The 13,510-nt window shown below is 42.3% G+C and overlaps 1 long non-coding RNA gene across 6 annotated transcripts in view; it reads right to left on the bottom strand.

Moving 5' to 3' along the window:
- Positions 1–1,542: 1,542 nt before the first annotated feature.
- Positions 1,543–13,510, bottom strand: part of LOC309530785 — a 35,243-nt gene continuing 23,275 nt past the window's right edge. For 3 of the 6 annotated variants that reach the window (XR_014218881.1, XR_014218882.1, XR_014218883.1), the window contains one exon: positions 1,543–3,944. This is a non-coding gene — a long non-coding RNA (uncharacterized lncRNA). Of the gene's footprint in view, positions 3,945–7,168; positions 9,490–12,252; positions 13,007–13,510 lie in introns of those variants that run through there. The other 3 variants (XR_014218885.1, XR_014218886.1, XR_014218884.1) reach the window with 2 other exon arrangements.

Consider the following 13,510-nt stretch of genomic DNA (forward strand, 5'->3'; position numbering starts at 1 on the left):
AGTGAATTTTTTCATATTGAGGAAAAATTCACTGTTGTTGGCACCCCAAACCACAGCAGGGACCTTCTAACTTCTTTGGGGCACTTTGGGGATTTGGACTTTTTTAAAAAACCAGGAAGTGCAAAAATTGAAACGTTTCTCTACAAGCTTGTCATATATGAAAAATGCTAAAATGTGGAAACAGATACTTTTTTTGCAGATTAATCTCCTAGGGGCAACTGTTTGCTATTTTCATAATAAAATTGTTGCCCAGAAAACCAAAGGGAGAGAGATAAATCCCCCAAATAAATCTTAAAGGTTGTCTAGCTCCAAAATCCTTGAAGATATTTTTTTGTAAATTGCCAGATTCATCCAATCAGAAGGTGCTATCGTTGCTGCATATTACATCCAACTCTAACATTTTTTAAAAAGTTACAGATTGTGTTTTCATTTTGGAGGATTTTTTTAAAGGTGCCCAGCACATAGACATAGACATAGACATAGACACACACACACACACACACACACACACACACACAACCCCTGGAACCATTTGTAATTTGGCAGGCTTCCACTTTGGACAGAGTACTATGTCTGCACCTTTCATCAAATTCTTCCAAAAAGAAAAACTACTTAGTATTTTTAAATAGCCCAATAATAGTGAATGGGGGAAGAACTGTGATTTGGATTCGGCACTTGAGTCAAGCTTCTGAAGTGCTTTGGAACAAATATTTCACTTTTCAAAAGTGCTAAAGGGAGCTCCAAACATATTAGCATGTTTGGAACCCTTCCTTCATTATAAATGTAACATATATGGCTTCCTGTTTTCTGAACGATATCTATGTTTTGTAATTGTATTTATTACCTGCTCTTTTGTGCCTTAGGCTCTGCTTGGGATGGAGGGTGGTTTTGAAAGATATGTATAAATGAATATAGCTGTATTTTATTTCCTTCCCTTTTTTTGCATTTATATCATCTTATCGCTATGCAACTGGATGAGAGTCTGTGTAGCCGCATTCCATATACAAAAAAATTGAAACAACTTTGTGTGACTTTTTGTCAACAGGTCCCTTTTCCTAACTCACCTTTCAAATGGGCATAAACAAAGCAATAACTCCATTAGCATCTAGTATCCTCTACCAGAGATGGATAGATCATGCTCTTTCTGGTTCATGCAAATTTCACATGTGTTTTCTCCCCTGTCCACATTAATCTGCTTTTTTATAATAATAAAAAATCTGCATAAAAAATTGTATTTAAATGCATCTTTAAAGACTTGTTTTTTTAAAAAAGAATGATGCATGATTAAAATATATCTCTCTCAAATGTCATGTTTCTAAATGTATTTTAGCCTAAAGCACATATTTTTCATGCATTTTGCTATATTTTAAAGGCAAGAACTGTATCTCAACATGTGGATGACTGCAAAATCCAAAGGATGATTATACTTTGTTCTGCCTATTAGGAAGTTGTGGATCAGGTTAGTTTTTATTAGAATTTACAGAAATCCCTAAATAACACAACAAAATAGCTGAAAAAGAGTAAACATTGGTGAAGACTGCATTAAAAATGCAATTTTTTATTTTCACAAAAACTTATCCTTACTCAACAGGGAAAGACAATTGTTGGGCCAGGGAAAGGCCAGGTGGTTCCTGGACCCTAATAGGCCCAACAGGTTAAAGTAAAATTAATATAATATTAGATGCAGGGGATATTCTACTTTCAAATGTTCACAGTGTTTTTAGTTATGCTAAAGGTGAACTAAATTGTGTGTCTGAAGCTAACTGAATTCACACATCTTGGAGTAATCTATGAGGTTTGGTTCGCGTCACTAAGAAGATCCTATACAGAAAAGATGATCATATATCCAGGGTAGTTTATAGAAGAGCAAAGAAGTTATCTTGGGTTCACCTTCCATAGCTAGAAAACCATCTTTCTTCTGCAGCCTCCACAGTGGTACTGAAGCATGGCAAATAAAAACACCATGCAGTGATATCAAACTTAATATGATCAGGCAACAGAAACAAATGTTTATAGAGCAAATTTGTTCTGTGCAAATGTAAAAAACCAATGCCTCTCATAAGAATTCGAAAAGATATGATACCGCTTTAGACATTTTCATTTTTGGCAAAGTGTGATTGGCATCGCCTTTGATGTTGTTGTGTATCCAGGAGGAATTTGGAACTGAGTAGGGTTTATAGGGGGTTGTTTATTTTGAAGATTTCTATTTTTAAATTATCCTAATAAAGCTTCAGGCACAAAAGGGGGGGGGAGGGCTTTAAAAAACAGTTCTGCTAATAATAATATTGGGCTGGATCCAGTCTCACCAAGTTAAACTAAGGCCCCACTGAAATCAATTTGAAAAGTAAGACCCATTAATTTCTATTGGGACTAAGTGCAATAGCTCACTCTTGACTCAACCCACTGCAGTTTTCTTTGAGTGTTATTCAACTATGCTTTACTCAGCATAGACCCATTGAAATCAATGAACATGATTAAGTTAGATCCACTGAATTCAGGGGGTCAGCTGTGAATAAAACTTAGTTTAATGCCACCCTTTATAACATTCCACCAGAGGCAATGTGCTTGGATATTAAGATTTCTGGGCCCAGCTGTTAAGTGCTTAGACTGGTGTGCATGTACACAAGCTCGGCATCCCAAGTCAAAAATGTTCCCTCAGTGCTGAATAGATGCTATCACAATGTCACAGGGTAACACTGATATAAATGCATGGAACTTGGGTGCCAAATTACATTAAGAGAGCACAGCTGAATCCTGAGTACAGTTGCTCAAAAGTGGTGCTGAAACCGGGAGCAGTAACTTGAATGAATTAATCAGTGGGACATATTTAAAATAGGGCTGCCCCCCTTGATCAGATTGCTCAGGTAAAGGCTGTGTTACTGTAATAAGGAATCAAAATAAAATATTGAAGATGGCTCTGTACCTTGCCAAGCACTCCCTTGTGATTAAATAAATCTGTAATAGTGATTATGTGTGATTCTGCTAGTGAGGCTACCAGATAACAGCTTCAGAAAGTGGTGGTTCTTGACACCCAAAGACACTATTGTTGTATTTAATGTAATACCGCCGCCACCGCTGGAGGTACTGTAATCAGTTATGCATGGCATCCGCAATATCTACAGCTAACAGCTGCAATGCTGAACACTGCTGCTGGGGAGTATATTGATATAGTGATTTTACCCCTGATAGAACTACGCTAGGAATTAAATTAAAAATACACATTTTATAACAGTTACAAACTACGAATGTTTAAAATCTTTCCGTGTAACAAGCCAATGAAACACAAAGAAAACTGCAGGCTTCTAGCCTATTGGAACTGAACTTTACCAAGGCTTTTTTATATTAATCCAGAAGTTATTGATCTCAAACTGTTGCATTTGGCTTCTGTTCTAATTTGACAGTTATTTCCAGATGATTGTTTATTAAGTGTGCTCTCCATTCTCTCTTGAGCATAGGGATGTTGCAAGTATTTTGAATGCTCAGGAGCAGGTTCAAAAATGAGCTGGTCTTTATTAAATTGGGATCTTTTTCATTTTAAAAAATTGAATGACTATCTCACTTTAACTTAACAACTTCTATCCTATCTATTCTATACCAGGTGTCTACATCTGCTTATATTTCCCAAATTATAACAAATCATGCTTATCTATTGGCCCTTACCACATTCCAAGTGTTCTTCTTTCTTCAAATGCTTTGATATTTGTTATGTAGAGCACAAATAGAAATAAGCATATATGCTACATTTCATGGAGTGGAGATGTTCTGGAATGGGACACAGTCCTTGGATTGAAAATAATAAGCTATTTGATGGAGTCAGTATCTCTCAAACTGGAAAGTGCACAGTCTCTGGAGGCATCTACAAGAAGAGGATCCTTGCTGAAGCTAAGCAGATCTGGTTGCTGTCTGGATGGCAGAGCTGCAGGAACCACATGGATTTTCCTGAGCTTCCCAGAAAGAAAGCAGAGGATAAATGTAACATACAACCTTTCAGAAAATCTAAGGAAAAAATTATCAGTAAACACCAAATGCATCAAACGGGCTGGCAGCATGGATGTCCACCTCTCCTTTGCAGTCGAGTACAAGCTTGGATTTGCAAACGGCATGTGAGTCATGGAGCTCACTTGTAAAGGAGGAGGACCATCTGCTAGTCATGAGCAGATGACAAATCTGATGCCTCAACACTGCTGCTTTTTCCAGATCTGTAAGTAAACACATTTTGTAACCTTGCTGATAACACTCTTCAAGCTTTCGCTAATGGAAAAGTTTGAATTTATGCAAAGCATTGAAAAACATCTTATTTGAAATGCAGTTTTAAAAGCACCATCTCGGTTTTGACGGCAGAGATTGCGAACATCAGCCTCCTAAGTGGAACCTGTTTTATTCAATCCATGAAAAAGTTATTCTGACTGTGACAAAGTAACGCACACTCTGTGGAGACTTCCGATTTTGGAAGGAGCTAGGTGTGCTCCCTTCAGGGTGCTCCTTCTCTAAAAGTCAATACATTCTCTTTTCAATGGTATGTTCTGTAGTGCAGGTCTGACCTCTGCTGGCCACAGACTTTAAAGACAACCCCAAAGGGAATAAGGCTGACTTCTTTTGCGGTTTAAAGAAAACAAGCTATATTTGTATGAAACCACAGAATTCTAGTACTAGGACATCCAGTCCAATTCTCTGCACTAAGGCAGAGTCCTTTGCACCCAGACTTATTAGCCCACATCCACCAATTACTTTATCCCACATCCTTGGATTATTGCGGATTATTCCACAAGCAGAGTGCACAACCAATCAAGAGGCTCGATGCCAGTAAAAAAAAAAAGGGGGGGGAGGAGAGAACATGTGTACTCAATCAAATCCAGATGGCTCCAGCAAAGGAATGGTGCCATATGGCAACATGCCACAGGGAAAGGCGGACATACGCCCCCATGTTGGGTCACCTGCCAATTTAAAGAGGAAGAAACTAATACTACTTAATATTTACACATGTACATGTACTTCATGCACACTGTCAGAGTAATCCGTGCAAACAGCTAGCCATTATGATTCTACTATTATGGGAGATGGAAACAGAAATGGAGATACAGCAGTTGACGGGCACCCAGTTGTAGCAGGAGGGAAAGCTGCTCTATGGCAGGGAGTTTATTTGGGGCTGGAGCATTGGAAGGTGTGCACAAGGGAAGGGGAGAGCAGAAGATGCCAAGGACAGCCACGGCAGCATTGACTTTGTTCCTGGGCTCTGCCATAATAGGGCTTCTATAAGAACATCATGGCTTCCACCATCAGAAAGCTTCGTCGAAATGCACTGCATAAGAAAAGTGGCCCCACATTCAGAGAAATTTTTCCATTTGTTCAAGCTCTTGTGTAAGATTGTATACAAGTTCTTTTGCAGACCTCTTCAGGACCCATTAGAGTTTATATGCTACAGCCTTCTTCCTTTGCACATTGTTTCTCACACTACGTTTCAGCATTGCTTGTTTTCAGAACTTCACACAACAGCCTTAATACAGTTTCCCCTCCCACTGAAGGTTCCTTTAAGGTTAAGGGATCCAAGCTCTTGTACCAACTTTGGGCTCATCCACGCTTCTGCTTGTGCCGTACCTTGTGGTTTTCCCCTTGCCCCACTCTTTTCCAAGGGAATCAATGTCAATCCAGAGAAAACCCGAATTGCTATTTATTCTGATTGAGCACTAAAGAGTGGTTTCCCCCAGGGAAAAGCAGTAGGACAACTACTACTTCATCATCTGCTTTTCGATCTTATAAAAAGGCATGGTAGGAATTTGAAACCTTCACTTCCAGCCTCACACCCACTGCTTCAAACAAGGGTCCTGTGCTACAGTTTGGCACTGTGTGTGCCAGGTCCACCCCCTCAGCACCAATGTAAGGGCAGGTTCTGCAATACCTTGCCCATCGTAGGTCCATGGGCAACGCAGCCAAGACCTTAACGGTCCAAGCGGCTGGTATTACTTCTTTTTCCAAATGCTTATTCTCCATCGGCCCTTGTATGGGATTCTTAGTTAAGAAGGCAATGGAAGGATGGCATAGATTGAATCCCCCAGCTCCATATAAGTGCAGACCCATGACCTTCGACATATTAAAGTAAATTTGGATATCATTGCCATTGATTTACTGGTTCTGCTTTGAGTTTAGGCTCTTCAGAGCAGCATATTCCATGGCCTTCTTTGGGGCACTTAGAGTGGGTGAATGTGTGCCTGTGCTGAATAGAACAGGTGGGGCTGGTTGGGGGTAGGGCTTCTCATTAGCAATATCTCTCTTTCCCCATCCTCTGTTTACATCAATATCTGGGCTTCAAAAACAGAGTAACTAGCCAAAGGTGCTTCAGTTCACCTTCCCACATTCGGGAGTGTGGGCCCATGCCCGGTGAAGGATGTTGGGCGTTTTCTTCAGTTGTACCCCAATGTTGATGGTCCCCTCTTCATTCACAAGGATGGGTCCCCCCTGGCCAGGAATCAATTCTCTAGGGCCCTGTGTAAGGCAATTACCAGCAAGCTCAGCAGTATGCCACACATTCATTCAGAACTGGGGCAGCCAGCACAGCTTGAAGCTGGGGTGCTTCTGTCAAGGCCATGGGCAGGTGGCGGTCGGAGACCTACAGGAAGTATATACGCGGCCAGCATCAATAACTCACAAACTACTTTATCACAATTTCTTTGCAGGTTCTTCTAACAAGCATATCTAGATTAGCGGTCACAGTATTCTGCATTGGGCTCGGATGCACGCCATCACCACTGGCCTTGGAGCTGTGCTTGGGCTCCCGTCTAACATCTTGATTTACTAGTTTGGTCGCCAGGGCATGAAGTGGCCTGCATTTATGCCATTAATCCTGTCAAGAATTGAATCTCTCTCTCTCTCTCTCTCTCTCTCTCTCTCTCTCTCTCTCTCTCTCTCACACACACACACACACACACACACACACCAGATGCCTTGCTCATCCAGTTGGGGGGAAACGATTTGGGCCAATGAAAGAGCATTGTTTAACGTGAGCCATAATTGAGGACTTGCAGAAGTTGCACAACTTGTACCCCTCCATAAGCCTGGGGTGGTCCAAGATGCTTGAGAGATGACAATGGCACAACCCGGACCCAGCGGGTATTAACCAAGCTCGGAAAAAAGCCTAATCGTGCAGTGAGGTGGCACATACTCCAGTGGTGGTTGGGTAGTTTGCCACCACAATATCACATTCTCAAATGAGGCATTGTTTCGGCCTGATGGCATGTATCTTTCCTTAGCAGGAAACAATATTTGGTTGAGATATAAGATTGAAGGCAATAGGGCATGGATGCAGATATGAGTGGTTTGGCAGTGAGCATTTGCTTGGTGGGCATTGGGGCAATCCTTTGTTTTGGATGGAGGGGAGGTTGTAGTCTCCGCCTGACCCTCCAAACGTTGGGGTATCCCGTTAAAGGGATTTGGGGGGAGTGGCCTGGCCCAGGACCAAAGGCACTCCCCCAGACAGTGGTCCTTGTGGGGGTCACCCTATTGGATGTAAGTCTTAGGAACCTCTGCCTGGATTGACCATGCGTCACTTCCGGCGGGCGGGCCAGAAGTATTTAGATTGCCCCATGCCCAAGCCAAGCCTCTTTCATCTGTATTCAATAAAGTTGTGGCCTGTTTTGACCCCAAACCAGTCTCTGTGGTCTCTCATTATACAGGTTGGGGTATGGGAAGTCCAATGCCTGGTCCTGCAAGAAGAATTGTGGATAAGCCGTAAGACTTTACATAATACTTGGATACAAGTATGGCAGTGCAAATTGTAGTTGCTGGTTCTTGTTACACAATAGGAGCATCCAACATGTTCTATGGCAACCCGGAAATGGGGGGAAGAAAGGTGTGTAGTATCAGGTTTAATAGAAATCTTAACGTAAGAATTGAACTCAGTCACAAGATTTCCCCAGTGTGCCTCAAACTTGGCAAGTAGATTGGAAGATATCCAGACTATCTGAGTGCCCAGATCTTGTGGCACAGCCAAGCAGCCTGGAGGACCACCTTTTATATCTGTAGCAAAAACCTTCCCTTGTATACACTTGTACTAGCTTACACAACAATCCAGTCATTCCTCAAGTATTTCTTTTATAACACGTTAATGAGTGTGCATCTAATAGCGTGAGATTAAGAGTGTTCTGCTTTGTATACAAGGAGTCAGCACCTGTAATGGCAGGTCAAAGGGAAAAAAGGGAGGAAGTGCTTTTTGAAAGACATGGAAGACTCCAGCTGGCATTCCTGCCCTCTGTCATGTGCCCTGCAGTGCTGCTGGGATCAGGCTCCAACAGAACAGGAAGAAACAGAGGAAAGGGGCAGAATTGTGGGAACCAGGGTTGAAGGAGGGGTGGAACCTCCCATTTCCATCCCAACTTCAGTCACTTTGGAAAGGGGAACAGGAATGCTGACTGTCCCCTCTGACCTTCCTGTAGAACAGGAAGCCTCAGTGGACGCTTGGCAGGACTTTAATCAGCTGAAGTGGCAGCGATTGAACAGAGGCATTAGGTTGCAGTGTTGTCACCTAGGACCAGATACAATGGTACCTCCAGTTACGAACTTAATTCATTCCCGAGGTCTGTTCTTAACCCGAAACTGTTCTTAACCTGAGGTGCACTTTTGCTTAGGGGGCCTGCCGCCATCACACCACTGCCATGCAAATTTCACTCACATCCCAGGGCAAAGTTTGCTACCAGGAGCACCTACTTCCAGGTTAGCGGAGCTCATTACCGGAAGCATTTGTACGGAGGATGCTACGTAACCCGAAGTTCCACTATAATGCCTTTGCAGATGGGAACAGACCTATATGCCTTGACAGAGCCTGTGCTTATATTCCAGGTATTCTCACAAGGCAAGAGAGCCTTACAAGTAGTGCCTCATCTATAAAAGCTCGGTGGAATGTTGGGACATCTTTGTCACTTCTGTTCAGTTCTGAATTTCTTGCCCTGCTCCTAAATAATGACTCCTGAGCACTGCGTCTGCTGCGGAGCCTGTGCCATTACTTACCTGAATAAAGATATCTTCCTTCCTTCCAAGTGATATTCTCTGCCTGTATATGTTGCCGGGGAGCCAGGACATCACAAACCTTTGTTAATAAATGGGGGGGGGGATTGGTTAGTGAGATGTGTGACCTGAGTCTAAGTAAGTATACCTAGGTTTTTCAAACATGCCTTTTATACATCTCTGGCACACTTATAATAGGGCAACTAAGAAAATCAGTGCTTTAAAAACCATCTAGTGTAGTAGGTCTGCCTTCCCTATTTTCTTGTCCATCACCTCTGGAAAAAACATGCTCAAGCCAGGAATGGGGAAGCTGTGGCCCTCTAGGTGTTGTTGGAGTCCAATTTCCATCCTCTATGACTGTTGGATCATGCTGACTGGGGCTGATGGGGGTTGAAGTCCAAAACATCTGTAGGGCACCAGGAGAAGGCTGGTGTATATTGTCTTCTCTCCATGTGTCTTCAGGTACTGTTGTTATCTTGGGAACCACCCTGAGACCTGCAGATATAGGTCAGTATACAAATTTAATAAATAAAAATATAAAAATATACAGTTACTGTCTCACACTTGTGTGCATGAAAAAGTTAACCTGAGCCCTGAACTCAAATTACCAGAGTGGGTGTGGCTTGGCAGGTTTGCAGTGGCCTCTCCTCCCCCCTTTCTCTTTTTCTCTTCCTGCTTCTTTCCTTGACAAAGGAGCCATGCGGCTTGGCTCCCAACTCAGCACATGCTGCAAGTGAACTGAATCTCCCCAGGAGGGGGGTTTTAAAGCCTGCATCTTTGCTAACCTGAAAATTGTGTGATTGTTTTTGTAAGGAAACCAAATACTTTTCTTTTTAAGTTATTTGGGACCTTTTTTCATCTTCACTTTACTGCCAGCATATAGAGACTTGCTTGCTGTAGCTTCTGGAAATTCTCTGCGTAAAACATACACTTCTTTGCAAAGTCAAGTGTCTGTGATATATTCTAGCCTAAGTATTTTCACTTGTTTAAAGACAAATGAGGGCAAATGTGCTCAGAGCAATCACCATTGTGCTTAACTTTGCTACTGGAGAGTAAAAATCTCCCTTCCAAACCTCTCTTCCCAACAAGAACATCAAAAATTTAAACTCTGCGTTGAAAGAAAACCCACGCTTTCATTGTTATTCACTGGATAAGATGGTAAAAATTGGTCCCAAATAACTTTTAAATGGAAAGACAATTAAAATTATGTCTAAGAAATGACAATGAAAGAAGGATTTAGAAGGGGAAATGGTTGGTGAGTAAAAACAGTTGCTAAAAACATTTGTGAGGAAAATACCAATCTCAAGGAACACCAAAAACACAAATACTTATGGGGTTTCTAAAAATATAAACAAATGAGCAGAGTTGTACATAAAGGGTTAAAAGTCACATTAGCATTGAAGTAAAGGGTAACTCTAGTTTTGAACAGGGCTATCCAAGTACAGTTCCTCAGAAATTAACAGGTTTTTTTATTGCAGCTATTATACAACTGAAATTTTTTTGCACCAAAATGTTTCCTTTACTTTGTATCAGTCTGATAAGTGATTTGTTCCACGGAGGGAAAGCCTTTTATCACCATAGTCCAGATGTATATTCTTGGCAAAGTCCACCAATTTAGAAGACTTTTTTCAGCTGAGAGTTGTGTGTGTGTGTGTGTGTGTGTGTGTTTTAACATAGGCAGCTCAAAAACATGTTTTCAAAAAATCTGCTTTGTTGCTTCCCCTTCACATTCTTCCTTCCATCTTCCTCTGCTCCCCCCCCCCAATCCCTTCCTCCTCTTATGGCTTCAGCTATAAAGAAGCCACCAAGGGAAGCATTTAAAATATTTCTGTACCCACTCATCTCCCCTGCTACATTGAATAGATTCTTGCAATAACATTTCATGAGCATCCTGAACATCCAAGGGGGTGTATTCTAGGATGTGCAGGGGGTGAGCTGCATCTGGGCCCTAGCACCTAACAGCCCAACCCTTCGCACATCTGCACAAATGTAGACACCAAATGTCCTCAGAAGTCCTATTGAGTTCATTGGGAATAATTCCCAGTAAACTGGGTTTAAGTCTGTAGTCTCTTTGGCTGTTAGTTTCCAGAAAATGAAAGCTGAGATTACCACCTGTAAACAGTTAAAATTGTTAGCAGGATCGGAATAACACTTGTAGTTTAATGGTGACTTTTGGATATACAGTGGTACCTCGGGTTAAGAACTTAATTCATTCTGGAGGTCTGTTCTTAACCTGAAACTGTTCTTAACCTGAAGCACCACTTTAGCTAATGAGGCCTCCTGCTGCTGCTGCACCGCCGCTGCACGATTTCTGTTCTCATCCTGAAGCAAAGTTCTTAACCTGAGGTAATATTTCTGGGTTAGCGGAGTCTGTAACATGAAGCGTATGTAACTTGAAGCGTATGTAACCCGAGGTACCACTGTAATGGAGATGTAAAAGATTAGGATTATTATAAAAGATGCAGGAGGAAATGATTGACAATAGGACCCTCAAAGGGGAGGAGGGAAGTCCAGGAGATTCTATGGAATCTTGTCTTTATGTTGTATGTTGGATATGTGATTGTAATGTAAAACTGCAATTTGAAAAACCAAATAAATTTAAAAAATAAATAAATCCAGTGACAAACGTTGTTCTTTAGCATTCTCCACATTGTCGATACTGGTTCATATATGGATTTTCCACACAGGTTGACCGCAGCATCAAGGGGTGACGTGTTTGTAAATGGGACATGGTAGATCAGGGCTAGTCAATACGGTGCTCTCCAGAAGGGCTAAAACTCCCAATATTCTGGCTGGGGCTGATGGGTGTTGGAGTGCAACATCTGGAAGGCACAATGTTGACTACCCTTGTTGCAGATCAAACAGTACCAACCAGAATTTTCATATCACCTTATGTTATTCCAAAAACATATGTTCCTCAATAAACTCTATCTGTACAACTATCTGTAGTTCATTAGATGTTGGTTGTGACTTCATGTGTGAATCAGACTGATAACTTTGTAGATAAAGGTAAAGGTACCCCTGCCCATACGGGCCAGTCGTGACCGACTCTAGGGTTGTGCGCTCATCTCACTTAAGAGGCCGGGAGCCAGCGCTGTCCGAAGACACTTCCAGGTCATGTGGCTAGCGTGACGAAGCTGCTCTGGCGAGCCTGCACCAGCGCAGCACACGGAAACGGCGTTTACCTTCCCGCTATAAAACGGTACCTATTTATCTACTTGCACTTAGGTGTGCTTTCGAACTGCTAGGTGGGCAGGAGCTGGGACCGAAAGACGGGAGCTCACCCCGCCGCGGGGATTCAAACCGCCGACCATGCGATCGGCAAGTCCTAGGCGCTGAGGTTTTACCCACAGCGCCACCCGCGTCCCAACTTTGTAGATATAATGCCTTTATCTCTGTATATCTAGGTATATACAACCTCTAGAAACTAGAGAAGAATACATATCTGTTATCTGAGTGGTGTTGGCCTCTTTGCCTGCTTTCCTATCAGTTTCAATGGGCACCAGCCACCACTGGATGGAAGTGGCTTCATGGTATCACAGGGAGCCAGCCATTCAGTGCTAGACACAGCTAGATTTGGCAGTAAACAGGTAGACTGAGTTTCCTTTCACTTTGTCTATAGTAGGAGATTGTGTGTGTGAAGAACGTGCACTTCTACAGGGGTCTCAATGCTCATTTTCTGTACATCTGGGCATAAACAGAGCTATGGAAACACAAACACACATGACCCTCCTGCTGCCTGACTGAGATAGCAGTGCAGTGAAACTGATGGAATGGCATTGGCAGGCTCTGGCCACCATAGCATTTCTGCACTGTCAGGCCTCCTGTGTCTTTTTGTTTTCTCACGGTGAGAAGCAAGAATTCCCCACTTCTGTGACTTCAGCTCCTAAGCAACTGCTTCAGAGGAAGAAGGGGGCTTGGGCATTCCTCAAGTACACGGTGGTGTTCCCAGGCATTGAGTGTTCCACAGGCCCAATATTCCTGCGCAGCCAGAAAGCGTTCCCACAAACTCCTGGAAAGAATGAGCAGACCAATTCAGGCTGCATTCTGTTCTGGAAACCAGGCATCGAGGCAAGAGTTAATGCAAATCCAAATATTGATATTAATTATTACTATTATCATTAAGTCACTTTTCTCATAAAACTAACTCAAAGCAACTTACAATAGAAACACTAAAGCCAACTGCAATAAACACGATCAATAAATACTTAAAACAAAGAAGCACTTCTATACAAATAAAAGATAAGTCCAGCAGATCCTGCCCCACTAAAAGAGGCCACAAATACTTAGAATTGTAGAGTTAGAAGAGACCATGAGGATCATCTAGTTCAACCCCCCCCCCCAACATAGGAATCCTTTGCCCAACTTGAGGCTCAAACCTACAGCCCTGAAATTAAGAGTCTCATGCTCTACCTACTGAGCTATATTAAAAACCATTCAAACTAAGGTCTGGGTGAAGAGGAAGCGTTTTTACCCAGTGCCTAAAATGGAGGAAAGACAATAAAGTACACTGGGA

The sequence above is a fragment of the Podarcis vaucheri genome (genome assembly GCF_965113315.1).
Source record: "Podarcis vaucheri genome assembly, chromosome: 4".
In the NCBI taxonomy this organism is placed as follows: Eukaryota; Metazoa; Chordata; class Lepidosauria; order Squamata; family Lacertidae; genus Podarcis; species Podarcis vaucheri.